This window comes from Meleagris gallopavo, chromosome 1 (assembly GCF_905368555.1).
Source record: "Meleagris gallopavo chromosome 1, MGAL_WU_HG_1.1, whole genome shotgun sequence".
Classification (NCBI taxonomy): Eukaryota; Metazoa; Chordata; class Aves; order Galliformes; family Phasianidae; genus Meleagris; species Meleagris gallopavo.
Window position 1 is genome coordinate 2,523,221 of NC_139404.1, and position 27,765 is coordinate 2,550,985.

General features: G+C 47.4%; 1 protein-coding gene across 2 annotated transcripts in view; it reads left to right on the forward strand.

The window, feature by feature from the left end:
• The first annotated feature begins 4,653 nt into the window (after positions 1-4,653).
• PLXNA4 (plexin A4) overlaps positions 4,654-27,765 on the forward strand; it is a 441,339-nt gene continuing 418,227 nt past the window's right edge. The window contains exons 1-2 of one of the 2 annotated variants that reach the window (XM_085213222.1): positions 4,654-4,962; positions 5,376-6,063. The gene's annotated coding sequence lies outside the window, so the exon portion shown is untranslated. The remainder of the gene's footprint in view (positions 4,963-5,375; positions 6,064-27,765) is intronic. The other variant, XM_085213155.1, reaches the window with a different exon arrangement.

Consider the following 27,765-nt stretch of genomic DNA (forward strand, 5'->3'; position numbering starts at 1 on the left):
TGAGGCTGGGACAGGGATAAGATGGGAAGATGATGAAGATGATGCTGTCACTCTGAGCATATGATAAATCCCCTCTCAGTGGGTAAGGGATCTGGGAATGAGCATCTTTCTCATCCTGATGTCTCCTTGGAAGAAAGATGGGCTCTACCTGCACTAGAACTGAAGAGGCAGAGATTATAGAATTGTAGAATCATTAAGGTTGGAAAAGACTGCTAAGATCATCCAGTCCAACCATCAGCCCATCCCCACCATGCCCACTAAACCATATCCCACAGTGCCGTATCTACACATTTCTAGAACACTCCAGGGATGGTGACTCCACCACCTCTCTGGGCAGCCTGTGCCAATGCCCAACCACTCCTTTGGAGAAGAAATTTTTCCTAATATCCAAACCGAAGTGGGTTGGAAGTGGGGTTGAACTGCAACAGAGGAACACAAAAGAGGGAATGGAAGGAGTATCCAAAGGAATGTAGACTTTACAAGAAAGGGTCAAAATTTGGGTTGAATAACTCTAGAAAACACCCTGAAACTCACCTGGTGTGGATGATCTAGTAGTTGAACCCAGATGTTAGCATGGACTGGAGATACACTTATGTGAAGGAGCACTGGGAATAAAGCTGGTGTAGGGAACACACAGCTCCTGCAGGTCCATGGCTCATGCTTATCACCGAGTTTGGTTCCATTTACAGAAATAATGTACTAAAAAATCAGTCCCCCCAAAATACACCTGCAAGCACTGATGGGGAAGGGAAGGGACTGCCAGAAGTCCTGCAGCAAATGAGTGGCAGAGGAGAGAGGGTGCGTTGTACTGTGCTGTTCTGCATCTGCACACCACTGGTGTCTCATATAAACCAAAGCCCAAACCCCAAGATCCCAAAGACACCCTGGAACAAGGAAAAACTGACAAAGGATTGGTTGAATCCCCTTAAGGATCACTGGAAATTGTTTTCAGAGAGACCTGAACTGAAGGGCAAGGCAGTAGCTGGTGAGCAAATGCAAAACTCTGCTTTTCCTTGTGAAAGCCTTCTTTTCTTGTAGGGTTGTTTTTTTTGTTTTGTTTTGTTTTTTTGTCTTTTTTTTTTTTTCCCTGTCATAACATTTCTGTCTCATTTTGGGTTAACACGACCCTTCCCGGAGCTGCTAACAGATGACAACACAGCAACCCCGACAGCCATCACCCAGCCCGAAAACTGCTCTGTGAGGCAGAGCTGATCCCATCCCTCCCTGCCATGTCACGAGAGCTAACACAAAGCCCTGGGACCTGCATCAAAACAGCTCCCAATCAATTTTTCCACCCTCCAAAACCACCAGAAAGCCATCAGCGGGCACAGCTCCGCGGAGAGATCAATTCTTCCCAAACCCGAGAAACGGGATGGAAGGGCCGGTGGTGAAAAAGCAACCCGGAGGAAGAAGCTTTTCGCCCTTCATCCCCCTCCCTCCTCGGGGCTCTCGCAGGGTCTCGCCCCGCTGTCGGGTTTTGCAGGGCGGCCGCTGCAGATGGCGCTGCAATGTAGGATTTAGCGGAGCCGCACGAGCGTTCGCGAGGGAGGGGGAGCAGCTCCGGCTTTTAGTAACTTAAAACACCGGCTTGATTTAACAAACTTGTAAAATGGCGGGGGGAAAAAAAAAGAAAAAAAAAACAACAACAAAGCAAGCGGAATCAACAGCAACAGCTTCATACAGCCTCCCTTCGTTTATTTGTTTTTCAGGGTTTTTTTGTTTTGTTTTGTTTTGTGTTTTTTTGGAGGGGAGGTTGGTGCTTGGGAGGTAATGGGAGACCAAAGAGGTGCTGTGGGGCTGAGAGATCGGTGCATGTGTGGATGTGCTTGGCTGTGTGAAGACAAGTTGATTGGGGGGTTGGAGCTTCGTGATCCTTGAGGTCCCTTCCAGCTCCGGCCACGCTGTTATTCAGTGATTTTGCCTCTCCCCAGATGATGCTGAGCCCTTTGGGGCTGAGCCCCGTTAGGGTTTCACCCATGATCTTTGCTGTCACCACACTGATGGGTGAAACATCACACGGTGACAACGGGGTGAGCCCAGGCTCTTCTTGTCCTCAAGTCCTTTTTTTGCAGCTATTCATGGGTCAGGGGAGGTCATTTGGGTTTTCCAGCCATAACCCACTGCTTAGTTCACTAAAAGGCCTATAAATAAAGTCTCATTTGTCACTCCTTTATGAACCCGGGGGTACACTGACTCATGTCATTGTCTTAAGAAGCAGAAAGAATTTGTATTAATTTCTTCTTCCTTTCCAGATAGTGGGAAATAATCTCAGCGTATCCAGATTATCCCTTTTCAGCAGAACAGCCGGGTTTTAAATGCAAGACCAAATTTCCCAGAGATTTTCATATGTTTTATTAAATAGAGCTGCAAGCCAGACTGGACATTAAATAATACTGTACCGCTCACAACAGCAGTGATCTTTAGAGGTTACCAACCTGCCATTGTATCTTTCAGATTTCCGTCTCGCTCTTCCGTTGTCATTTTGCTGTGTTATTACTCTTCAGGCTTCACATAGCATTCATTTCTCTGAATGAAAACAAATGACTCCTTGCAAGAGGCAGGAGATAAAGAATAATAAATACATTTTATGCACCACCTTTAAAAAAAAAAAAAGGGCTCTGAATCTCCATCCATCCATCAGGAACGTAAAGCAGAGCTCAGGCAAAACACACACACGCGCGCAGAGGCACGCGCTGGGGAGATAAAACTTAGTTTAAAGGAAAACATGATCTTGCTTCAAAATAAATATCTCGGAGGATGCAAATAGACAGCCCCCAGCCCCCGTGTTAGGTGGCATAAATTTAAGATAATTAAAAATACAAAGCATGGATTAGCCTTTATTTCCTGTCAATGGTTGAGGCTGGGGAGAGGAGGGGTGGTCCTGGTGCTGTACGATGTATTTCCAAGAGGCATTGCCTCTGAGAGTGGGAATTGCTTAGAACCTCTTCAGCATCCATCCCTGGGTCCTGCTGGGAGGGTGGGAGGCAGCAGCAGGAGCATCTCCCCCCCCCCCCCCCAAGGTATCCTAATGTGAGCATAGCCAGCACTCTGCAAGCAGAGGTCTCCCAATTGGATCCCTTTGACCCCAGCCCAACATCCTGCAAGCAGAGGTCTCCCAATTGAGTCCCTTTACCCCTGTCCATCCTCTCGGTGTTTGGCTACAGACCCCAAAGCTCTGCAAGCAGAGGTTTCCCAGTTGCTTTCCATTGCTCCCATCCCTTCCTGCCTGCCCTCGTGGCTTCTGGGCTCTGCAGGGAGGCAGCCCTGTTGCTGTGCTATAGCAACACCTTGAGAGCATCGCTTCCCTTGGCGCCTGCTGCTCGTTCTGCTTTCCAAGAGACCTGGTATTATTTGCAGAATGGATTTTGGGTGTCGAGCTCACCAAGCAGGGATCTGCTCCATGGGTCAGCCTGGTCAGCAACATCAGGATGCGAAACTCCATGGGTAAGACCTAACAGCTATCAAAAAACACTGTTATTCCTGCAGCTGCCAGGAACTGAATGAAGAACCAGAGAGCAGAGCAGTTCTCAGTCTCTCTTTAAGATTACTGCTCACCCAAGCTGAGAAACTGATCTTCCTCTGAGCCTCCCTACACCCGCTCTGATCATTTTGTCCTGACCAGACCAGAGCAGCAGTGCACGGGGTGGGGAGGGAAGGGAGAGGCAGATGCCAACTGGAGCCGCGATGCCGGGATGGGTTTTTCTTGGGGGTGGAAGAGCCAGAGAGATGCGTTTGATTCCCTGCTTTATTTATTTATTTATTTATTTATTTATTTATTTATTTATTTATTTATTGGCGGGGGGAGGAGGGTGGGCAGCCACATTTCCCAATTAGCCCAATCAGGCTGGAGATCCTAGGTGTCAGTAGTGAGTAGGAGTGAGGAAAGGCAGAAATCAAGGAAGCCCCGAATGCTGCTGTAGGAGAGTGGCGGCAGCGCTCGCAGCCCCATCCCCGTCCTCATCCCCGTCCCCTGCAAACTTCGGGACGAGGCAAAGCGGCTTCAGATCCCAATTCTTCAGTGGAGACGGCCCGTTTCGCTTTCTCCCCTCTCCCAGAGGTGGGTGGGCTCGGTGAAAGGAGGAGCGAGCGGCCACAGCAAAAAAAAAGAAAAAAAAAAAAAAAGAAAAAAGAAAAATATATACAGAGAGATATAGAGAGAACAATCATATAAAGGGATTTGTAAAAAAAATATTGTTATTACCAATCCCTGTGCTGGCGTTGCCTCCCTTCCATACCTCTCCGGCTTTTTTATTATTATTAATAATATATATATATGCTATTTTTTTTTTTCGGGAGAGGGGTGTGTGTGCGTGTGTGCGGCTGTTTGCAAAAGAGCCTCGGGTGTCAAAGCCCGCTCCTCAGCCACCATTGGAGAGGAGGAGGGCTGGGGAGGGAGGAAGGGCTGGCGAGACAGCCGCAGTGCGAGCCCTCCCCGGCGGGCGGACAGCGGTGCGGCGGCCGCGGAGCGCGGAGCGGAGCCGGGTATGGCCCCGTAGCGCATCCCCCGCCCGCTCTGCTCGACTGCTCGTCCTCCTCCCCTCTTCGCCCCCCCTCCCCCTCTCCCTCGCTGATTTAAAGGCTGGAGGAGGAGGAGGAGGAGGTGGGAGGGGGGCGATTTGGGGAAGAGAAGGAGGGTGTAGTGTGGAAGGAGGGTTGGGGGGGGGGGGGGAGTGAAAACTGGAGCTGTGTTCCCCCCCCGCTTCTCTGGGCGAGCCAGACACGGTTTGCCCAGTGCAGAGAGAGGGGCTCCTCCGTGTTCCGCCTCCGTGGAGTATTTGGGATTGGAGAGAGACACACGCACACGCACACACACACACACACACACACACACAGAGACCATCTGCAGTGTCAATGCGGCGCCTGCTCTGAAGACTGAAGTGGGGGGAAAGGAGAGGGGAAAAAGAATAATATATATATTTATATATATAAACCCACCCAAAAGCAAGCGAGGAGCTTTCCCAGGTAAGGAACCTCCCGCCCTGCTCGGGCAGCGGGGATCGGAGGGGAGGATGCCCCGGGAGGGGCTGCAGCGGTACCTGCCCTATGTACCTGGAACGGCTGGGGGGGGGCCTCGAGGGGAAACCCCACCGCCTCTCCCCACCTATAGGGCCGTGGGAAGGGGGTCAGGGCCGGCGGGCAGGGACCCCCCGCGAGGAGCGGGGCTGAACCAGGGGCTGCTGGGCACGGCCCCTCCGGGCTGGGAAGGATGCTGGAGGGGTCGCGGCGGGGAGCCCCCAGGATTCTCAATCCTCCGCACCCTCAGAGCGAAGGGAACGCGTTGCCCGCTGTCCCCCCACCCCCACCCCCCCGCCTCCACACCCGCGTCCTCGGTGTTTTTTCTCCCTTTGCACAAAGCTCAACTTTTCTCCCCGAAGGAACGAGCTCCGGCGTCGCAGCTCCTGGCTACTCCCGGCAGCGGTTTTCCTCCTCCCGGGGGGGTTATTTCCCTCCCTCCGTGCCCCATTGCCTCCTCCGGGCTGGAGGCATTTGCAAACTTTTCCCGACGAGGCTGCAGCTGGAGGCAGAGCCCTTTTCTCAGGGAAGATCGGATCCTCCCGGGTGACCGATGGGGACAGGGGCCACCCCCGGTGGGAAACACCTGAGCGAGAAGGGGGTGACCCCCATCATTTCCCTCCCTGCGAGGTGCTGGGGACTTTGGCTGCCTAAATCCCGGCTGCGGAATCGGTGCTGATAAACCCTCCCTTCCCTCCGTGCATGTGTGTGTGTGTGCTGCAACCGAAACCTGCGTATTGATGCTCTCCGTTTATCAGACATATGCCCCTAAATGATGTAGACAAGGAGAAGTGATCTAAACACCGAGCTGCACATGGTTTTGGTGGAAATATAATACTCCGGCAGCAGATGAGTTCCTCCCAGATAAACAAACCCACTTGCTCAGCCCCAGCAGGGCTAAGTGCTGTTTGGGTTTGGAGCGGCTGCATGTGGCTGCTCCATCCCCAGCCCAGAGAAAGCCCTCCTCCTGGGGCCCCATCTGCTTCTGGCTCTGGGTAGGGACTCAGCCTTCACCACGTCGGACCCAAAGGATTTGCCTTCGTGGACCAGGTGGGAAGCTCGCGGCCGCGCTCCTCTCCCTCTAAACTCCCACCCCACGTCTGCTCTGCTTCGCCCTCCAGCCGTGCCAGGCAGATCGCTGGAAACACACCTGATTTTTCATGACTTCCTTCCGACATCGGGATGCGAGGTTTTTGGGGAGGGCGAGGGTGCTCAGGTCCAGGGTAGAGTGACAGAGGGAGGGAGGTTTGGACCTGGGCTGCCGGGGATGCTCCCATTCCAGGGGAACAATGACGGTGTGAGGGGATTTTTTGCAGCCTTCTGGGGTCTTATCTTGAGCGTGCACAAATATTTCAGAAGGCATAAAGCATGCTAACTTCTTTATCCGCCTTCTGCTTCACCTGGGTCTTAATTATAGGAGCTGCTTAAATCCGCGAGCGGGTGGGACTGCTGGAGCATGGGGTCTCTGTGATTTTAATTACAGCGTGTGCCTCCCGTTGTGAGATTAGGTGCTTCCTCCCCCTGGCTGAGCCACTGCTTTAAGGTTTCAGGGATGAGAGCCTCGCTTTCAGTGTGTGTTTGTTTGTTTGTGCATGGGACCCTTTGCCGGAGCCAGGCTTCAAGCAGAGCAACAGATGTGTGCCTGCTTTCCGTGCGCAGCCAGGTTGCAACACGCAACCCCATCAGGAAAGTCGGGGATTTTCTTCCCTCCCCTGCCCAGACCCATCCTCGGGGGGGGTGTCTCCTTTCCTGGAGGACCACTCCGAGCCTTTTCCTTCCCATCCCTTCTTCCACGCGTGGCGCCCGGCGATCTCGATACGATGCAAAATAGATGACAGCTGCATGATCTAAGCGTTGTTTATATCCAAGACGGGTGTTTTAGAATACAGCCTGATGATCAATCACAGTGCTGTTGGGAAGCTTTCGCTTGATGAACGTTGCTGCCTGGTAGGCGCTGAAGGCTGCCGTTAAATCAGTGAGCCTGGCCAGCGGAGGGCTGAGTGCTAGCGTGAATCCTAGGAGAGATGCTGAACTTCTCCACTGGGAGAGGAAATATCCAAGCTTTCACCTGCCAGCCTGCCTTGCTGTGTTCGCAGTGCTAGACAGCCCTGTGGCTGCGGCACAGCGAAGCCGGGGAGGCAGCAGTTTCAGCAGGCAGATCCCGGGGGGCAGCAGGAAGGCAGAGAGGAGGGGAGAGGAGGAGGGATGCTGGTGCCCCTTTTGTACTGCCTTTCTCCTTTTCCTGAATTGCTTTGTCTCCCGATTTCCTTCATGCAATGCAATGCAACCTGCTTCCTTCGTGGAGTGCCGAGCTTTGATTTGAGCGCTTGTGAGCCCGAGGATGAAAAGCTTTGCAAGGTCTTAGGATGCTCAGGTGTATTGAGGGTTAACACTGCGTAGGAATTAATTTCTTATTTGGAAGGGAACTCTGAAAATCTTCCTAAAAAGCAGAGAATGATGCTGGCATGGTGAGCTTGTGTTCTACTCACTAGCGCATTGGGATCTTGCATTGGGAGGGTGCTAGAGGTAGAGCTTTTGAGTTTTGGAGCTAGCAGTGCCAAAGTTTGTGGCTTGGCTTTGTGTGTAGACATTTTCAGGCACGGTGACTTTCCTATGATCATCTCTCCTCGGAATCTCTTGGCTCTTCTTGGTTTATTTGTCACAATACCCCTGTGAAGTGAAATCTCACATTGCTGATGGCAACTGAAACCTAGCGTCACCCTGCACTGCAGCAGTGATGGATTTCCAAAGTCTCATGTCCTGCCCCTCCCCAGCTAAGAACACATTATTTGGGGGTATTTGGATTGGTTCCCATTGTAAAACCCTCCAATGTCTTGGTGCTTAAGAAATAAGATAAAATAAAAGCTCTTTCTGCTTCCCACCAGAGTTGAACAGAGGCTTCAGAGGGCTCTTTCTTACTCCTTCCTTATGGCTTGCAAGGCTCCGTTAATGGACATCAGCCCCTCCAGGCGCCCAAGGCTACGAGACTTCCCGTCTGCGCTGAGTCCGGGCAACACCGCTGACTTGCTGCAGGATGTTAGTGGTGGGCGTGCTTCCATGCATGGCTGTCTTCAGGCTGAAAAGCACTTTTATATCCCTTAGGTTGGAGTTCTCAAGAAGTCTATATTTAATTAAAAAAAAAAAAGATCCTAACAACACGAAGCAGAAATACATACACAGGGCTCTCCAGATGTTTTTCACTCATTTCTCTGCAAAAAAGAAAAAAAAAAGGGAAACTGAGGCACAGAGAGGCAGGAGGCTCTGCCTGAGCCCCATTTACTGGTGGGACTCCTTACTCACTACCATGAAATACAGACTGAACCCCTAACAGTCCTTGATGTGAGGACAGTGAGTGGTCTTCTGCCCTTGAGCCTGTGCTTCAACAGCCAAAAGTAATGCATGGTCAGAACAAGACATTGTTAAAACTGAAATTTTTGCAGTTCAGATGACAGATAGATGCTTAAAAATGAGAAAAGTTCATCCTGGGTGAGCACATGGGCCATGGGGCAGCTGTGCTCCCATGAATTTTGGTTTCCATGTTTGAAATTGTGTGTAAAGTGTTTTTAATAACCCTTGGAAATGGGGCAATCATTGCAAAAATGAGGTGTGTTGTGATGCTGACAGTCTGCATGGTGATTTTCTGGAACTGGCAATTCCTCTTTGTGGTGGTTTCTTGATTCATCCCACTAGAACTGTCTGGCTTTCTTTGTTTTTCATTAGTATGTGTTTTGTCAAGTTTGTTTTTTCTTTGCTTGGTCATATCTGGAGGAATTTCTTTATTATGAGAGTGTTGAGGTGCTGGAACAAGCTGCCCAGACAAGCTGTGGATGCCCCGTCCCTGGAGGTGTTCAAGGCCAGGTTGGATAGGGCCCTGGGCAGCCTGGTCTGGTATTAAATGTGGAGGTTGGCAGCTTTGCCTCGGCTGGGGGTTTGGAGCTTGATGATCCTTGAAGTCCCTTCCAACCCAAGCCATTGATTCTATAATTCTATAATTCTATAATTCTATGATTCTATGATATCGCATAATATGCTACACCAGATTAGGGTTTCCAAGACTGTATCCTGCATCAGCAATTGGAGCCAGTGTGGTTGGTATCTGTCCTGTAACTTTGAATGGGTATCGTTTGCCTTGGAAACCCAATGGTCATCTCATTTTGGGTAGCTCTAATCTGTAGAATCATCAAATTGTTCCAGTTGGAAAGGATCCTTAAAGGCTACCTAGTCCAACTCCCCTGCAATGAATGGAGATAACTAGATCAGGTTGAATGGATATCTTTTGCCTTGGAAATCCGATGGCCATCTTATTTCAGACATCTCTCATGCATGCTCCACGTTTCATTGGCGTCAAGCTTGATTTTCAAAGGCTATTTGCAGAGCATTGTTCCCATGGAAGAAGCTAATTCTTTGCTGAAGTTATGGCATTCTCAACTGTTTCCATTTCAAATGCTAATATCTTTAGAAGACACCCAGTGGTTGGGACTGGAGTGCCTGAACGCTTGAGCAGGATCATGAATTGGGCTGAAACCTCCATCCCCACCATGGTGCGTATCAACAAGTAGCTTTCTACTTCTTTTGGAGATTGGACTAGATGATCTTAGTGGTCTTTTCCAACGTTAATGATTCCATGATTTCTCTAGAAAGAGAGAGGTCATCTGCAAACTCTGCAAAATCCAGGCCATGCTGCCGATGAGTGTGTCTTAAATCTCACATGCCATGAAAACAGAAATCCTGACCCCCAAAACAGGAGGGTGATATTCTTTCTTATAGGAATAAAAGAAAACCACAGTTGAGTGAGGCAGGATCTGCACCGCTGACCCAGAGGGGAGACCTCACGTCGCCATCTCTCCCAGCTTTCATGCCTAACCTCCAAGTTCCCTTCCAGCTGCCTTATCCGTACATGAGTGCTCTGCTGGGGCTCTCCCAGCAAGCTATATGCTATAAATTTACAGGAGCTGACTGGCACTTGAATCTCCCTTGTCCTTCTGACAGGGTGAATGTGTGGATCTGATGCAGATAATATGGGATAGGTTTCCATTACAGGCATTTGCATGATGTATACTCATACACTTCTCCTTCTTTGGAGGTTGTGCAGAGGGACAGGGGAATAAATCTTGATGCCTGGTGAACTCTCACAGCCAATACCACATCAAATGCATGTAAATAAATCATAGAATCATAGAATGGTTTCAGCTGGAAGGGACCCTTACAGGTCCCCTAGTCCAACTCCCCATCACTGAACAGGGAAACCCACAGCTCAGTCAGGTTTCCCTGACCCCCCTGTTGGTTCACCTTCAGCATAAAACATGACATAAGGGATGAAAGATGAGGGTAGTGGAATTTTGTTGGTTTTTTTTTTTGTCTCAGTATTGTTTTCCTTTGGAATCATGAAGCGATGCTGGACTTGGAGACTGCGTGTAATGCTTGTGATTTATTTACTTGTTGTTGCATCTGAAGTGAGGAATGTGTGCTGGCCACCAGCAGCCCCTTGGTGCTCATTCATGAAGAGCTGCGCTGCTGAGTGTCTCCACACTAAACTGTTTGGTGACTGAGTGTAGAGTTATAGGAATCGAAGCGACGAATTAGCAGTAAATCAAACCCTGGATGGCTCTGTACCCAACAGCAGCAAGGCTTAAATTAAAAATATCTTGCCGAGATGAAGTACTTCTAAGTCAAGCACTGGAGTTGTATCAATCTGGGCTTGGGTACTGAGAGCTGAGCCCTTTGAATCAGGAACCATGAAGAGCCCACATATTGATCCCCAGCTGAACGGGGAAATTGCCACTTCATTTCTTCTATCAGCTCTTCCCTCATTTCCTTTTCTTTTTCCCTTCCTTGAAAAAAAGATGGGAAATTGGGAAAAGAATTGTGGATTCATTGTGCACATGTAGCCCTGTTTGACTTAGTGCATATTTGATTGTGAAATGGGATTTATTTGTTGTTGTGCTGTGTTTTTATTTTGTGACTGGGGATTTGTCCATAATGTAGTGCTGGAAATAAAACTCATTTAGAGACTAAGGAGGTGTATCCTGTTACAATTGCCTATTGATGGAATAGCAAGTGCTCGCTGTGCAACACAGCTTTGTTTTACTTTATGAAAACTTATTCTGGGATGTCAGAGGGAGACTTTAGTTTGTGAGAGGGAGACTTTGATTTGCCAAAGGGAGACTTTGATTTGCCAGAGAGCTGCCCCATGGTCCCTGTCCTTCAAGTCTTAATCTCTCTATCTACCAAGTGTGGGCACCCTGGTGTGGTAGAAATGACTGCCAAACATCTCGCAGTTGTTTGCTCTAATGTTCTTTACAAATGACTCACTTTTGGTCAACAAGATGATAAAACCAGGGAGGTTCTGATGGGAAACTTACTTACCAGCCTGAGAAACAGCATCGTGTACACAGCCAATATCCACCAAGGTCTGACCCTGGCTGGTGTCCCCTTCTGCTGCTGACTTTTGGGAAAAGGCTTTTGGAGGTGGCATTGGGCTGCTCTAGGCTGGGGGAAAAGAAGAGAGAAGAGGTGAGCTGGGAGCACAGCCATGCTCGTAGCAGGGCTACTCAAAAGTTTTTCCACAGATTTTCTTTCTTGGGTAATCTAGGGGATACAAAAGCAAATTACAGTGAGGAGGTCTGCATGACTGCTTAGCTTTAAAGAAAGTGACTTTCTGGGCAGTTTTGGGAAGCTTCTATTCTTTCAGCTTTCAGTACACATCTCCAATCCTTGCTAAAGCAGAGCAATGATGTGGAGTGTTTTCAGATGTTAACCTGAGATGCATGTGTCAGGGTGGGGATTTGCATGCTTATTTCCTCCTCTTTAACTGCAAGTGTTCCAGGACATCTCCTCTTTTTGGCTGCCCTCTCTCCTCTGTGGTGTCCTCCTGAATGAATGTGGGGTTTGGCAGCACTCGGGACAACCTGGAGGATGAGTTCTGGGTTTCCATTGCAGCTTTTCCACCAACTGAGCCAACCCCAGAGGGGCAATTGCCTCCGCACCCTGAAGAAGGCAGGATCAGCCCTGAGTCCTCCTCCTGTGCTTAGCTGCTATGGTGATGAGTTGCTATAGAAACACATAGTTAGCATTATTATTTATTATTGAAAGGTGCTTCTTTTCATCTCTTACAGGCGAGGTGGTGCCAGGAGGAGCCCTGTGCTGGATACGGGGTGCTGCCCACTCCATCCACATAGGTTGGAAGGTTGTGTTTTCCCACCAGCCAGACTTTAGCAGCCCAGCAGGCTGATCTGGTTAAACAAATCCCCTTGCATGTTCCCGTCACAGGTTCCTTCCTCCGTCAGATGCATCCTTTGGAGGGGGATTTGAGTGAAGCATTTCATTATAATGAGCTTAGTTATTTCCCAACTAGTAATCGCATGTCGCCATTTGGTGCAACCGGTTTGCATTAAGTTCTGTAATAATATGCCTATTCATCCATCACAAATACTATATTCACAGGACCTTGTAGTGATTGCCTGGTAAATACCTTCCCTTATCTCTTTGCATACGCTGCTCCCTGTTGTTTGCTGAAGTCCTCCCCTCTCTGCAAACCCATCCCTCTGCACTGGGAGGCAGGGAAGATCCTCCAGCTCCCCTGTCCTGGGCTCCTGCTCTGCCTGAGCCCTCCTGCAGCTGGGCACCTGGCCAGGCAGTGCAGGGAGATGCTGCTCCAGGGCTTTCTGCAGCTTGTGTGATGCCAAGCAGAGCAAATTGTACTTCCCAGCTATTGCTTTCCAGCTGCGAGTGGGACATGTCCTGCTTTGTGTCTCCCTTTTCTCCAAGTACAAGGGTAGGAACAGGTATTTCCTGCAGGCTGGGTGCTGAGCAATGCTCCAGTTGACTTCTGCAGCAGGGTATCCTGCACTGGGCCCCCTTAGAGCTGTCTTCATATAAATCCATTGGTTTGGGGAATGCACGGATAGGAAGTACAGGAGGGATACAAAACTGTATTCTCAGCTTCACCTCAAAGCTGGCAGCACTGCAGAGGTGATTCTGCAAGGAAACCTTCTATCCTTCATGCTTCAGTGGTTCTAAGGATGCTGAATTTGCTGCAGAAGGGTGGCTCAGTGGGGCCAGGAGGTGAATGGATTGGAAGATTGGAGAAGGAACTGGGAAGCAGAGGGGCTGCTTTGTGCCTCCATCCAGGGCAGGTGCAATGTAGCCTGGAGGTGGAGGGCAAAATGCGTGGCCAACATGCCCAACTATTCCCCTCCCCAAAAAAGAGAAAAGGACAAAAAAAAGGATTAAATAAATAAATAACAACATAGGTTTTCTAGATGTTGCTTTCTGGGCCATTGATTGCTGCTGAAGATGCTCTTCAGAGGGATGAGCCCCCTGCAGGGTGGGAGGGATGCAGGAATGGCTGAACCAGTGCAAGATGCTGCAGGCGGAATTTGGGGAAATCTCTGCTGGTGTTTGCAGGTTGTAGCTCCTGAGTTTCCCCCAAATTTCTCTCCACTTTCCGCCTCCCCATCCTGCCAGGCTGGGACTGGGAAACATCCTTCCCAGCCTTTGAGGAAACAAAAGGAAGCTCTTTAAAGCATTCCTTCAAGCAGGAATAAAACACCTTCCTTTACAGAGCCTGTTTCATTGCTTGAAGTCAATCCCCTTGGGCTTTGTATTTCCCTTCTTGGAAGCTGAGCTCCCTGCAGAGAAGAGAGAAAAACACCTGGGGTGCAAGAGCACAGCTTGGCGGCCTTCTTGTCAGCTGCAGCTTGGAAGTAGAGAGAGGGATGTAGGGGGGTCTAAATGCTGATTCCTCCCTCTGCCAGAATCCTTGGCAATCCCATGGGCTTTCTCCACCTCTCAGGTGGCTGGATGCACCTCCAAGCAGCATGTGAGTGGAGAAAGGTGTGTTTTCATTAGCATGCTGGAATGAGGAAGAGCACATTTTCCTTGCTTCTAGGTGTGCCGCCCCTCCCTACTTCTGGTTGAAATGAAGCATAGCACTAGTAGGGATCTGTGCTAAAGGAAGGACCCTGCCTGCAGCAAATACAAGCCTTTGGTAGGGCTACCCTTGTGGCAGTGGGATCAGAGTGGTCATGGTTTGCTTCTACAATCACTTTTTCTCCACCAGCTGCTTGGATTGGGTTATGATATGATGTGCTTTGAGAGGGATCATCCAAAGGTTGTCTTGATGCCACCTTGGATCCCACCAGTTATGAGACCATCAGGTTTCTTCCTGAACCCCAGCTGGGAGCATTCACTTTGGGTCATGGACTTGGAGTATCTTTGCAGCCTTTTGGCTTACTCTCCCTACCTAAGATTCTCATCATGACACAGAGAGAGCAGGGTATCCTTTGTGCTGCACCTCTCTGCCCAATGGAAGAAGGAAAAGGATGGGGAGAGAGGTAAGGTGCATATTACAGGAGATGGACATGAGAAAGAACACCTTTCAGAACTATTGAGGAAGCTTTTCTTCCTCTTTTATCATGGAACTTCTGTCCTTGCCTGCCTTAGCAAGTCAGACAGCTCAAAGGAACGCCAAGGAATGAAAGTAATGACTTCCAGTACAAATCTCTCTCTACATAATGTCTCAAATAAAACAGGAAAAGGAAATGGCAAGCGAGCATAATTAGGAAAGTATTACCCATTAAGGAGGGGAAAGGAGCTATCAAGTCGATTTCCTTCTTATTTTGCATGCCTGATGTTTCCGCCTCTCCAGGAGGCAGTGTGTCAAGTAGATCTCTCCTTAGCTTGGAGAAGTAAATAATCAGAACATGATGAGCTGCAAAACTCTTCCCAAACCTTTCAAAATTTGGGCTAAACTGAGGTTTTTTAGCATCTTTTCAAACCCAGCTGATCTTTCTAGCAACAATAAGACCTGGTAGGACTTGTTTCCCACATTCATGCTGGGGAGCCGAGGCACAGGACTCGCATCTTCTCAGAGTGACCACCTCTCTATACTAATTTCTCTCTCTTTTTCCTATTCCATGTGGAAACAGAGAGAACTTGTTGCTTCCCAGTGTAAAACTGCATGTTTGTTGTGTGAGCCCATGGGATACCCTGTACTGCATTGGAGTATGCAGCAGGGTTGAGTCACTGTACTGCACTGCCAGCTCTCATTTGGACTTGAAGTTCCTTTATCCTTTGAGTAGATCTACACATGTGCACATAGACATAGCTATGTCTTCCATATCTTCTAAATGTATGTAGAAACGTGGTCTTGGAAAAGGGACATAGCTTAGCAGGCGTGGTGGTGGTGATGGGTCGAAGGTTGGACTATGTGATCTTAATGATCTCTTCCAACCTTAATGATTCTATGAGAAGCCTTTGTGTCTGGGAATGTGGCTTTCTGTGAGCTGGGTTTCTTTAATGTTTTTCAGAAGGTGCAGATGCTGCTGGTGACAAAGAGGGTACAGGATGGGGTTGTGCACCACTTCTCCTCCCTCCAAGGTGTTTGGCTGGAGGTTGGCCATGAGCACTCAAGTTGGGCAGCAGCAAGGTGCCATGGGCCTGGAGCAGATCCCAAGCAGATTGTGACTTGTTGACAATCTGCTTTCTCAGTGCTTGGTCTTGCACACACTGATGCTCCTGCAGACATCTCCATCACTCTGATTGGCTCATGCATGGGATGCATCAAGCCACATTTTCCCCCAAGAGCAGCTCCATGTGTCCATGCAAGATGCTCTCCTGCTGTACCTCCACTCCTTTTGGCTATGTGTGTGGGAAGGATAATTTTGAGGTTACTCAATATCTGCATGGAGATATACAAAAACTACAGCATGCTATGTGAAGTTGTAATAGTGAGTTGAAAAGAAACACATGGCTATTCTGTGCAGCAGTTTCATTTGGTGGTTGCCTCCTCTGTCTCTCCCTCTTTCCTTTGCCTTATAAAATAAAGCAGAAGCTGCTTTGTTTTATGATGAGCAAGTGGTCTCCAAGTTACTGGTTGTTCTAGCCTGCTCCTCTGCTGCTCTTTGCTGATGGGCAACTGCCACCCATGCACCTTGAAGCAGGAGTCTATTCTCAAACACAGACAGAATCACCCCTTTCTCAGTTCAGGGTTAAGAGGAGATGCATTTTGAATTCTAATAGGTTGCTGCTGAAGCAGTTGCTCAGCAGAAGGGACCTAAACCTGCAGTGATGCTGCAGTGTTATGGGGAAGGTGGATGGAGAGGTGGGAAGTGGATGTATCAGCCTGCTTACGTGGAGGAAAGAATCGAATGTCTGCCCTATATCAAATACCATGCTCAATTCCTGTGGGAATTGGTGAGAAGAAAGCTGACCTTCTCTCGTATTTTTGAACTGAATCTCTCGTTTGCTTTGTTTTTGACTTTTTCCCCACTCCTGCTGCAACAGTGCAGTACTTCATTGGGGAGTTGAACTGGGTGACCTCTAATGGTCTCTTCCAACTCAAATCATTCTATCATGATTCTATGATGATTTCAAGGAAAAAAAGTTTTCTTCTTTTTTTTTTTTTTTCTTTCCTGTGGTTGCATGTTCTTTAAAATGCTCAGATGTTCAGATGAACAAGCTTTCATTTCCTTAGTTTTTTTTTGCTTTATGGTTGGTTTAACACACTAAAAATTTGAGAATTACGAGCCAGTGTTTCCCTTACTGTTGCACACATCTATTCTTCCTCGTAGCTGTCTTATGTCTAGCCTTTGCTGAAGACTTTTCTGCAGAACCTTTTCTGAATCATAGCATCATATAATCACTAAGGTTAGAAAAGAGCATTAAGATCACACCGTCCAATTGTTGGCCCATCCCCACCATGCCCACTATACCACATCCCTCAGTGCCACATCTCCACGTTTCTTGAAGACTTCTAAGGACAGTGACTCCACCACCTCCCTGGGCAGCCTGTTCCAATGCCTCACCACTCTTTTGGAGAACAAATCTTTCCTAAGATCCAGCTTGAACCTCCCCTGAAAGAGGTGATCAGGAGCATCTTCTCAGTAGCAACACCTTCCAAGCCTCCCAAGTCCTTTTTCTTCCTGTTCTGCCTACAGAGAGCAGATTTTTGGAGGATCAAGAGCTCTGTGTTGCCTGTGTGTAGGTCTCCTGGATATCTGAAACTGTTTTGCTGAAATTTGCAGTCAACTTTTGAAAGCTTTGGCCATTGCGTTCAAGTGTGTGTATATATGTGTGTATATATATATATATATATATATAAATCTCTTCTCTCTTCCCTCCTGTTTTCTTTCTCTGTCAGGAATCCAGCTGTGCAACATGTGGCACTTGTAGGACTTGGAAGGCAGGAAGATCAAGCAAACATAGAGCTTTCAGGAGAAGAGATAAATTTCCAGACTAAATTCAAGCCACGTAGACCCAGTCTGTTTTAGTTTTAAAGCCCCGCTGGTAGTGATGTGTGGGAGCTGTAGACAGAAAGCCAGGGAGAGAAGAAGGGTTCATTTGTCTTATTTCTTCTGTAGGAAAACCTCTGTTCTGAGGTCATGGTGCTTGGCACAGTGTTAGTCTGCATGGGTCCTACCAGGGAAACTGTTTGTTGAGTGCTACCTTTTTTGCATGATTTGAAGACAGAGAAAAGAGGGAATTTTTTTTCACTAAATGAGTGTTCTAGTTGCTAAAGTGTTACATTTGTGTGGGTGTATGGGATGCAGATGGCCATTGAGGAGAAAGATCTTGTTATTAATAACCCAGTGAATTGTGGTAGCATCTTTTGCACCTGTGGATGCTGTGGCAATTTTGATCCTGGCTCTTGGGCATTGCGAAAGACTGCAGCTATGAGCTGTGGGCTCATTCTGATAGGATTTTTTTACTGCAGAGGACAAGTAGGAGTTTGACAGATCCATAGTATTGAAGTATGACCATGGTCTTGGTGGAGTGCGATTTGGTCCACACAATTCCTACATTTCCTCGGTGTGTTTGCTAACACTGACCTCACAAGGGCCCATCTGGCTAAGAGTTATTAGATTATTAGGCCTATCTGCTTTTTGGGAGGTGTCCCAGTCCATCCTTAGCTCTGTGCTTTTGTTTTGTTAAGGAGGAGTGCCCAAGTGGCACTAAAGCATGTTCCTTATGCCCATCCGAGTAAGTTCAGCATCACCCATTGCAAGCCAGAGCTGAATTCAGCCAAATCCCACTGCCAATAATGCAAACTGCATTTCTCTCTCTGTCTCTCCCAGCAAATTATTTACAGGCTCCAACTTTTGAAAATTCATTTGCAGCCTCTTGAGCCTCCCTTGCTGCCCCAATCTGAGCATCCCAGCCATGCAGGATCCTCGTCTGGAGCACACATGATACTCTCTGAGATCAGTGGGATGCTCCTGGATCAAAGCAATGGTGTCTGCATCCCAAAAAGGCAGGAATGCATGGGACTGATAGTATCTGGGATTTGTGCACTGCTGAAAATGCATGTGTTCACTCTTCTGCTAGAGCTCCCTCTGTCCTGGAGAAGGATGGAGGAGGAGGAAAATGGGGCAGGATTGTTCTCTGCAATGGATTGTGGGGTACAGAAGGGCACATGGAGAACAGTCCCCAGTGGGTCTTGCTCTTTCACCACCCATGCATCTCCTCTGCAATGTTTCTCCAGTTCTGACATCCTGTTATTAGGACCTTCATTCGTAATGAGCAGGATTTCACCAACAGTGACAGCCTTCCCACACTCCCACGTTACAAATGCCCCTCGCCTCAGACACAGGTGCCATTAGACAGAGAACAATAACGCAGATGGTGTTTGGATCTGGATTAAATTAGAGTTTGGAGTGACATTCTGCTTGCAGCACTCTCAGCAAGCACAAAACTTTTCCTTGGGGGGTAGCATAACCCAGGTTTGGTTACTACAAACCCCTAAACCATCTTTTGCAAATTGAAAGAATTCGTAGGTTTGGTTCTGGTTCTGAAGGCAGCCTGAGAGTGTCTCTTCCCGGTGTTTGAGTTTATACACACATGTATAGACTGTAGAGAGCTTTAGCAGCAAAGTATCTGGATCAGATGCCTCCTCCCTTCCTCCCACCAGCTCTGCAGGCTTGCTGCCAGCAGCAGGGCTCTGCTCTGTATCATCTCAGGACACCCTGGATGCATCTGTGCAGACGCACTGAGCGCAGTCACCACTGGACTATTTAAAGCAGCTTCAACAATGACAACAGAGTGTGTAATGCACCTATTCTGCTGATGTTGGCAGAGTGCTCACAGAGTGGATGAGTTTAAGACTGATGGGAATTTACAGCTCCAGAGCCATTAGGGTATGTGTGTGTTCCTAAAACATGCACCCTAGGAGACAGTAATGGAAAAAAATCAGCTTGAAGGGAGGTAACTTTGGTGCTGCACACATGGCTTTGCAGAGTAGCAGCTGTGGCACAGTGGCTCTTAGCTGGGGAATGAAGAGACGGGCTGGATTTCTCTACCCTGGACCTCTGTCTCTCTGGAGTGTTTGTAGGTGTCTCTTAGAGTCATAGAATGACTAAGGTTGGAAAAGACCTCTGAGGTCACCTAGTCCAGCCATCCACCTACCACCAGTACTGCCTATAAACCATGTCCAAAGTTAGGAAATGGATTCCATCCCTGGACACATCCAAGGACAGGCTGGATGGGGCTTTGAGCAACCTGATCGATCTGTGGATGTCGCAGTTCATTGCAGGGAGTTGGACTAGATGACCTGTAAGGGTTCCATCCAACTCAAATAATTCTATGATTCTATGATTGCTCTTTATAAAATTCAGCAATCACCTGCTTTTTTATTCTCCCCTCTCTTTAAGTTTCTTATAGATGCACCTTCTGTTTTAATACAAATTTTCCAAGCTCTCACACACGCCAAAAATGGAAATTTCTCCCCAGAACTTTAATCTTGTCTAAGTGATTTGACCTCGGATGTGTCAGTAGCTGGAGGAAGCCCATCTTACGGGAATCAGGAGCTGTGAGATCAATGTTCTATTCATGAAGAGAGGATGTTTCAGTGCTTACAGAACTCGCAAATCCACAACCTTCCCACGTGTCCCACTCTCTGCTCATATCCGTTTTACTAAATTATCTCTACCCACTTTTCTCTTCCTCCTCCACTTCCAGCCTTCCTTTCCTTATATCAGAACATGCTCTACTGTTGGTTTCCAGTTGGGTTAACTAAACTGAGCTGCAGCATAACTTCATCGGGGAACACAGAAGAGTTTCCTTAGCACCACTGCAGCCTCCAGCTGACACAGCAAATGGAAAAACCTGCTTAGTCCCTTCATCCCTGATACTGAGTGTGTTTTACTCATCCTATGGTGATAGCCCAAGTGCTGGTTGATCCATGCTGGGGAGACAGTTCTTCATATGTGATGCTGTAACCTGTCAAATGTAGACATTTTGAAGCATGGCCAAAGGATGCTCTTGACAACATCCTCCCAGTTATTATCACCTGCTCCAAAGTAAGGAAACTTTTCAGCAGAACAGTGGAAAGAATATAACCAAGGTCAAACATACACAGATGCAAATATTAATAACTTGCAAAAACTTTTCTCCTAATTTAGTTCTCACAATTGCCCATGCCATTCTGAATGCAACTTTCTCCAGAGGTGTTAGCCTGAGGCCGACACTGAGCTGGGGAAATCGTCTCCGGAGTGGTTAAAGACTGTCAAAGTAATGAGGACCTTAAAACTGAGCCCTGCTGTGGAACATGTCAGACAACCTGAGCTGCAGTTGTTGCTGTTAATGCTTGATGTAATTTCGTATGCACACAGCGCCCTGCACTGGGTGTTACCTCATTCCATGCTAAGCTAAATGTCTGTATGCTGTGCAAGATGGATTTGTGTCTCTCCTTGCAAATGCTGTTTGTGTGGGTATACACCAGCTCTCTCCTAATCTTTCTGTTAACAAACATAGCATGTGATTATGGTTTTTTTGCCTGTATTAGCACAGTTCTGTCTGTTGTCTAGATCAGAGCCCGGCCATAGGTGTCCTGTCTAGCTCAGCAGTATCCTGAGGCTGTCAGGCATGATTTGATGCTAGTTATCCTGCAGCAACAGCCGGGCAGGGCTCTAAGAATAACTTCCCATTGGCTTTTGTATATGTTGGCAGCAGCTAGGTTGTACTCTGCCTTAAAGTGACAAAGTCACTGTAAGAGAAAATTAGGAGCAAGCCTGTTGTTACTATTCACATAATAACAATTATTATTATTTGGAAGAGGAGAAGGGAAAAAAATAGTTGTGCTACTGGTTCTTTGCTGAAAGTGACAGCTGTGATCATCCAGCCTCTAAAATGGGGATTCATTGGACTGTGGTGGTACTGATTTAAAGGACAGATGTCTGACTGATGGTTTTGTTAGTGTTCTTTGTTGTTGTTTTTTTTTCCCCAAAAAATGCTCACAAAGCCACTGCTTATCAGGGCTGTGTCCACACTGCCTCACTATAGGGTATTAAGGTTGGAAAAGACCCATAATACCATCCAGTCTAAGCCCATTACACTATGTCCCTCAGTGCCACATCCACCCTTTTCTTGAACACCTCCGCCACCTCCCTGGACAGCCTGTTCCAATACTTCACTGCTCTTTCTGAGAAGAAAATTTTTCCTAATATCCCCGCCTGCATTAAGACTATCAGCAGAACAAGTCAATTCTCCTTCCTAGTGCTGGGCTTGAAATTGTGTCTCAGCTGGATAGCTCTGTTAAAGCAAGCATTGGGACTCCCTCAGCACGGTTTGCCTTTTGGATCGGCAAAAAAATTCCAAGTTGAATGGGGACAAAAAACTTGAGCCAAAGCACTCTGAGGGAAGTCCTCTGCAGAGAAAATCTTTCATTTGGGCAGATCTTGGGTATTCTTTCTCAGAGGGAAATTCTGAACACAGATGCTGCATTGAACCCTGCTTTGCTTAGAACTCAACAAAAAGTTATTTTACGGCAGCACAGTTACAATTTATAAACAACTTTTATACAGCTTTTAATACATTTGCTGGGGAGAACCAAGTAAAGCATGCAGTAGATTTGTATTATTTAGAAAAAAATGCCTGTCTTCACAGAATCACAGAATCACAGAATCGTAGGGGTTGGAAGGGACCTCTAGAGATCATCGAGACCAACCCCCCTGCCAAAGCAGGTTCCCTACACCAGGTCGCACAGGTAGGCGTCCAGGCGCGACTTGAATATCTCAGAGAAGGAGACTCCACAACCCCCCTGGGCAGCCTGTTCCAGTGCTCCGTCACCCTCACCGTGAAGAAGTTCTTACACACATTCGTGCGAAACTTCCTGTGCTGCAGCTGATGTCCGTTTCCCCTCGTCCTGTCTCCACGTACCACTGAAAAGAGACTGGCCTCACCACTATGGCCACCACACCTCAGATATTTATAAACCTGGATCAGGTCCCCTCTCAGTCTTCTTTTCTCAAGGCTAAACAGACCCAGTTCACTTAGCCTTTCTTCATAGGGGAGATGCTCCAGGCCCTTCGCCATCTTTGTGGCCCTCCGCTGGACTCTTTCCAAGAGATCCCTGTCTTTTTTGTACTGGGGAGCCCAGAACTGGACACAGTACTCCAGATGAGGCCTTACCAGGGCAGAGTAGAGGGGGAGGATCACCTCCCTCGACCTGCTGGACACGCTCTTCTTAATGCACCCCAGAATGCCATTGGCCTTCTTGGCCACGAGGGCACACTGCTGGCTCATGGCCAACCTGTCGTCCACCAGGACGCCCAGGTCCCTCTCTGCAGAGCTCCTCTCCAGCAGCTCATCCTCCAGCCTGTATTAGTGCATGCAATTATTCCTCTCTAGGTGTAAGACCCTACACTTGCTTTTGTTAAACCTCATCCGGTTTCTTACTGCCCAGCTCTCCAGCCTGTCCAGGTCTCGCTGAATGGCAGCACAGGCTTCAGGCGTGTCAGCCAATCCTCCCAACTTTGTATCATCAGCAAACTTGCTGAGGGTGGCCACTATCCCCTCATCAAGGTCATTGATGAAGATGTTGAACAAGACCGGACCCAGCACAGACCCCTGGGGGACACCACTGGTTACAGGTCTCCAGCCAGACTCTGCACCACCAACGACGACCCTCTGCGCTCTGCCAGTCAGCCAGTTCTCAACCCACCTCACTGTCCACTCGTCTATGCCACACTTCCTCAGCTTTGTCATAAGGATGTCGTGGGAGACAGTATCAAATGCCTTTTTAAAATCTGTTTATCACTGTTTTGTTCTGTAACTTTTCATTTATAAAGAAGACGTCATGCTTTGTAGCAACTCGTATTTGTAATTGACTGGAATTTGGAGTTGGTGAACTTTGGGGCAGAAGTCTGGACTAGGCAGCACTCTGAGATCTGTGAAAGATCTACTTTCATGCCCACAGAGACAAGAGAAACAGAATAATTTAAAGCAAAGTAGAGTAAGGAATTGCTTTTATACGCACAAGGTATGAACTAAGCACACCAGGAAGACCTGCAAAGAGGTTGTGGTGGGGTAGGGGTCAACTTCTTCTCCCAAGTAACTGGGAAGAGACAGAATGGCCTCAAGTTGAGTCAGGGGAGGTTCAGGTTAGAAATTAGGAGACATTTATTCTCAAAAGGAATGGTTATGCACCAGAACAGGCTGCCCAGGGAGCTGGTGGAGGTGGTTCCTGGAGGTATTCAAGAGAAGGATAGACGTGTCATGGAGAGGCACAGTTAGTGAGCATGGTGAAGATGGGTTGACGGTTGGACTTGATGATCTCAGAGATCTTTTCCAACCTTAATCATTCAACGATTTTATGATTCAAAGGAGATGTCAAATATATATTTTTTTCATGATCTTCATCCTGTAGGGACATGATCACAAAAATATTGCTAATGGTTGCAGTAAATTGAAGCTCTCATTTAGGTTTGGAAGAGCAAATGCCAGTCAGCATGGCCTCTTCCCATGAGTGATAATGTGTGTGTTGGACTCAAGATCTGGCTGTGAGTTGATCCAACTGTCTTTAGCCTTTCACGTGGGAAGAAGCTGAAGGATTTGCTTTGTCAGATCTTTCCTCCCACTGTCCTCATGAGTGGCCAGTGGTTGATGCTCCAAAGCAGTCTGGATATCTGCCACAAAATGAGAGGAAAAAATGTTAAGCTGAATAAAGCATAAAGGGAGACTGTTCTTGCCTGTGCTGCAAATCTTGTGCCACTGAAGAGAAATCACCATTCCTTTATCTGTTCCCTCCTAGTTATACAGGGCTGTTGACGATGTTTTCTTTCTATTCCTGTTCCTGCTGTTTGTTTAGCCTATTTATGACTGTAAGGTTTTGGAAAAGAAAAAAGTTAATCATTAAAGTGTGCTCAGGCATCCCAGGCTTCCCAGGGAAGTGGTCACGGCATCAAACACTGGATACCACTTTCAGACATAGGGTTTGGATTTCGGGTGCTTTTGTGTGGAGACAGAAGTTGAACTCAGTGATCCTTGTGGGTCCCTTCCAACTTGGAATAGTTTATGATTCCAGATTCTACACAACGGATCCAATGGAACTTTATCCTTCATCCTGGTACGATCTCTGATCTTCCTCATCCTGTTGCTTTTATCCTCTGTTTCTCAGGCTGTTCTGCTCCAGCTGCCTTTTGAATATGTAGTAAAATCTCAGACTTTGAAGACTGAGGATTCTCTTCTGGCTTCTTTGCAAGTAGTTTTCCCAGCTGCAAATACAGATCTTGGTGCTCCAACAAGCTGTAGATCAAGGTCTAAAGGCTTTGTTTTTCCTGTAAGCCCCATGTTTTATCCTTGCTGTTGTTTCATGTAGATCTGGAGAATGAAATAGCCACTGATCACAAAGTCACTGTGATTATGGATTTCCTCTTTGTGCCAAGCTTTCAGGAGACAGCTGAAGTATGGTCTCTGTCTTACAAGATTTGGCTGTTAATGGATTTATACAGCGCTAATTACAAAACTTCACTCTGAGAGAGAGGAATTGTGTCTCACAGATCTTACTAAGATTGCAAAGCAGGGGAAAACATCCACCCACTGGCATTCAGTGCAACAGAAACTCTGTTCTACAGAACAAGAAAATAGCTGCCTGGTGACGTGGGAAGAAACCCAAGGTCAGAGGCTCTTGATGTTGGAGGACCAAAGTGGGGTTTTGGCATTTGATACTGGACTAGGTCCAGAAAAAATTAAGGTTTTATTTGGGCATCCTTCAGAGACTCTTTTTTTTTCTTTTTTTTTTTTTTTCCCCTGTGCTTTGGTCTAATATAGAGATTCTATACTTCCGATCTGGGTGATCTAATATAGACATTCCTCATACAAAGAGCAACGATGTCAGGCAGTGTAGTGACACTGTTTACTTGAAATTTATGGCCTCATGTGCTGTCACTACAACTGTTTGTTTGCCTGGGGGTTTACATTTCCCCAGCTGCTGTGATAAGGAATAATTTTAATAGATTTCTCCTCAGAATAGTTTTCACAGAATCATTATTATTGGAAAAGACCACTAAGATCATCTAGCCATGAATTTTAGGAGACTTTGAGATAAGAATCTGCACTGTGGAGGGGACTCACAGTGGAACTCATAGGTGAATCTGCCCCAGAAAGAAGAGTTTAACCCCATTCTTCGGATTTGTAGGTTATTTCCATGACCTCAAAACTCCATTCTTGTTTTTGTGGCACTGCATATATGTGTTCTTACATCAAATCTCCATATAGCAAATTCCTGGAGGAATGTTACAAGCCTTTCCTCTCTCCATGCCAAGCACAAGGGAGCACACATCCGACTTGCTTTTGCTGGTAGAAAACCAAGTCTGAAATGCAGGGAAAAACAGCATCCATGTGCAGTTTTCTCCAATGGGAAATCAGGAAGAAAGAAATCCCACTCATGGCAAATGTTAATCCCTTCCCTTAATGCTCTTCTGTCAGATGCACAGGTAACAAGGTGATGGGCAACATGTGAGTGCCTGAATAGAATTATCTGTGTGATGAGTGAAGGCCACATTCTGTTGCTGGAGCTTAAGTGCCTTGCAAATGACCCAGTGCTGAAATTAATCTCTCTATTTGGGACAAGCTGCAGCTTGCGCTGGGATCTGTTCATTGTGGCAAGCTCCAAAAAAAAAAAAAAAAAAACACAAAAAAAGGTGCTGGATGCCCTCAAAGAGAGAGTTGCCTTTGCTTTCCATCAGGTTGTGTGTTCAGGGAGGGAAGATTTAGCTGAAGTTAGAAGCTGTTCTTTGTTGAGGAGTTGTTGACAACGTGCCTGTGTGAGTTTTCTTGCCGTGTCGGCTCCCAGAGAAAAGCATCTATCCGTGGTAATCAGGATTTATTAAGGGAAGTCAGGAAAAAATCTTTAGCTGAGATTAAAGGGATTGTGTAGCTGCACTTGGTGCTGAATTGCTGTGTGCTGGCTCCATTGCTGGACGTCTGCCTCGTCAGCATCTGCACGGCCTCCTGTGTCCCAGCAAATGAATAGCCATGCCTGAGCAAAGCAAAAGCAAACAGGAACGAGCTGCCTGATTAATGTTTGACTTCATTAACTGCAGTGCTCGTGCTGTTGACATTGCCCTGTAGTCCTGGTTGCTGCTGGCTTCCTCCTAACTAGGTGTTCCCAATTGAATAAGCCATTGGGGTCCATATGAGCCTGATCCACCACATGCTGGGACCCTGGTGTGGTGTTTCTTGGGCATGCTCTGGAGGAGGAAGTGGCAGATTTGCTCCTCTCTTGGCGCTGTTTTTGCTGTCTTCTATGTTCTAATGTGTGTTTTGTTCTGAGGTCCTGGCTGAAGATGGACACAGAGTAGTTTTGCTTCTGTAACTCTTTGCAGTCAGGTTATCTTAGATAACTCTTTTAGTGAAATACTGCTGCTGACCTTGCAGTGTCCCTGCTGCAGAAGGTGGCTATGGCAGGGGACCTGGTGAATTGGACCTCTCTGCAACCTTGGATGTTAGGAGGGCTGTGTGTGTGTGTGAGAACCAAATGGGAAGATGCTGTCGTCTTCCATCTTCACTGTCTCTGGAACAGCAATTGCAATGGAGTGGATTTATGCTGGTCTCCAGTTAAAAGAAGTTAGAAATGCTTCTTCGCCTTGGGCTTTTTTCTTGTCCAAGGCCCATAGAACTGCATGTTGTAGAGTCTTGGGATCATTGGAGCCCAATCACACATCCATGGGGCTGTAGAAACTGTGACCTTTCCAGGGATCCTGGATATGTTGGCAAAGAGGAAGATGTGGCAGGAGCCACGTAGATCCGCTCATACAGGAGCTCTGCACACTGGGTCATGGCACTGCTGGCCATATCACTAGGGGGAAAACCAAGGGAACATGGTTATTTTGGGAGGTGGTTTGGGTTTCTTTCTGGAAATACCCAGACCAGAGCCTAAGCCCAGACCTCACTGCCTGTTCAGTTTGGCCTTTTGTTTATTTTTTTTGTAATGTAATTAGAATCCTGCAGCTTAAAAGACTGCATATGTCTATGGCACTGCAGTATTTGTCTTCCCAACTGCTCTGATCTCCTGCTGTCCAGACATGGATAATAAAAAGACATGCATAAAACCCTTTTCCTTGGTGCATTCTCTGAGGGGTTATGCAAACCTTGCTCTATTCTGCAAGCTAAACATCCAATCCTCCTTGCCTCTGCCCTCTGCTGTTATTTAATAATTAAGCCAAATTAGAAATTTTAACCCTGAGAGGCTCAAGTACTACTTGGGACTCTGGGATGAAGGGTACAGGAGCAGATGGGTGAACAGGGAGAGAGCCAGCAGTGTTCAGAGAGAAACCTAAACTTCCTAGGGTCACTCAGGCTGCAGAATGAAGATGGTAGGCATTCTGCTTCTTCCAAAATCTGCATTTGTGCTTGCTTGGTGGCTTTTCCTACTGCAGGTGAACATCTTATCCCATGAAGTTCTCTGTTTTTTAAGTGCCCTTGACTGCTGCAAAGGGTGCTCCTCATCCACCCTTCTTGGAGTTTTTCATAGGA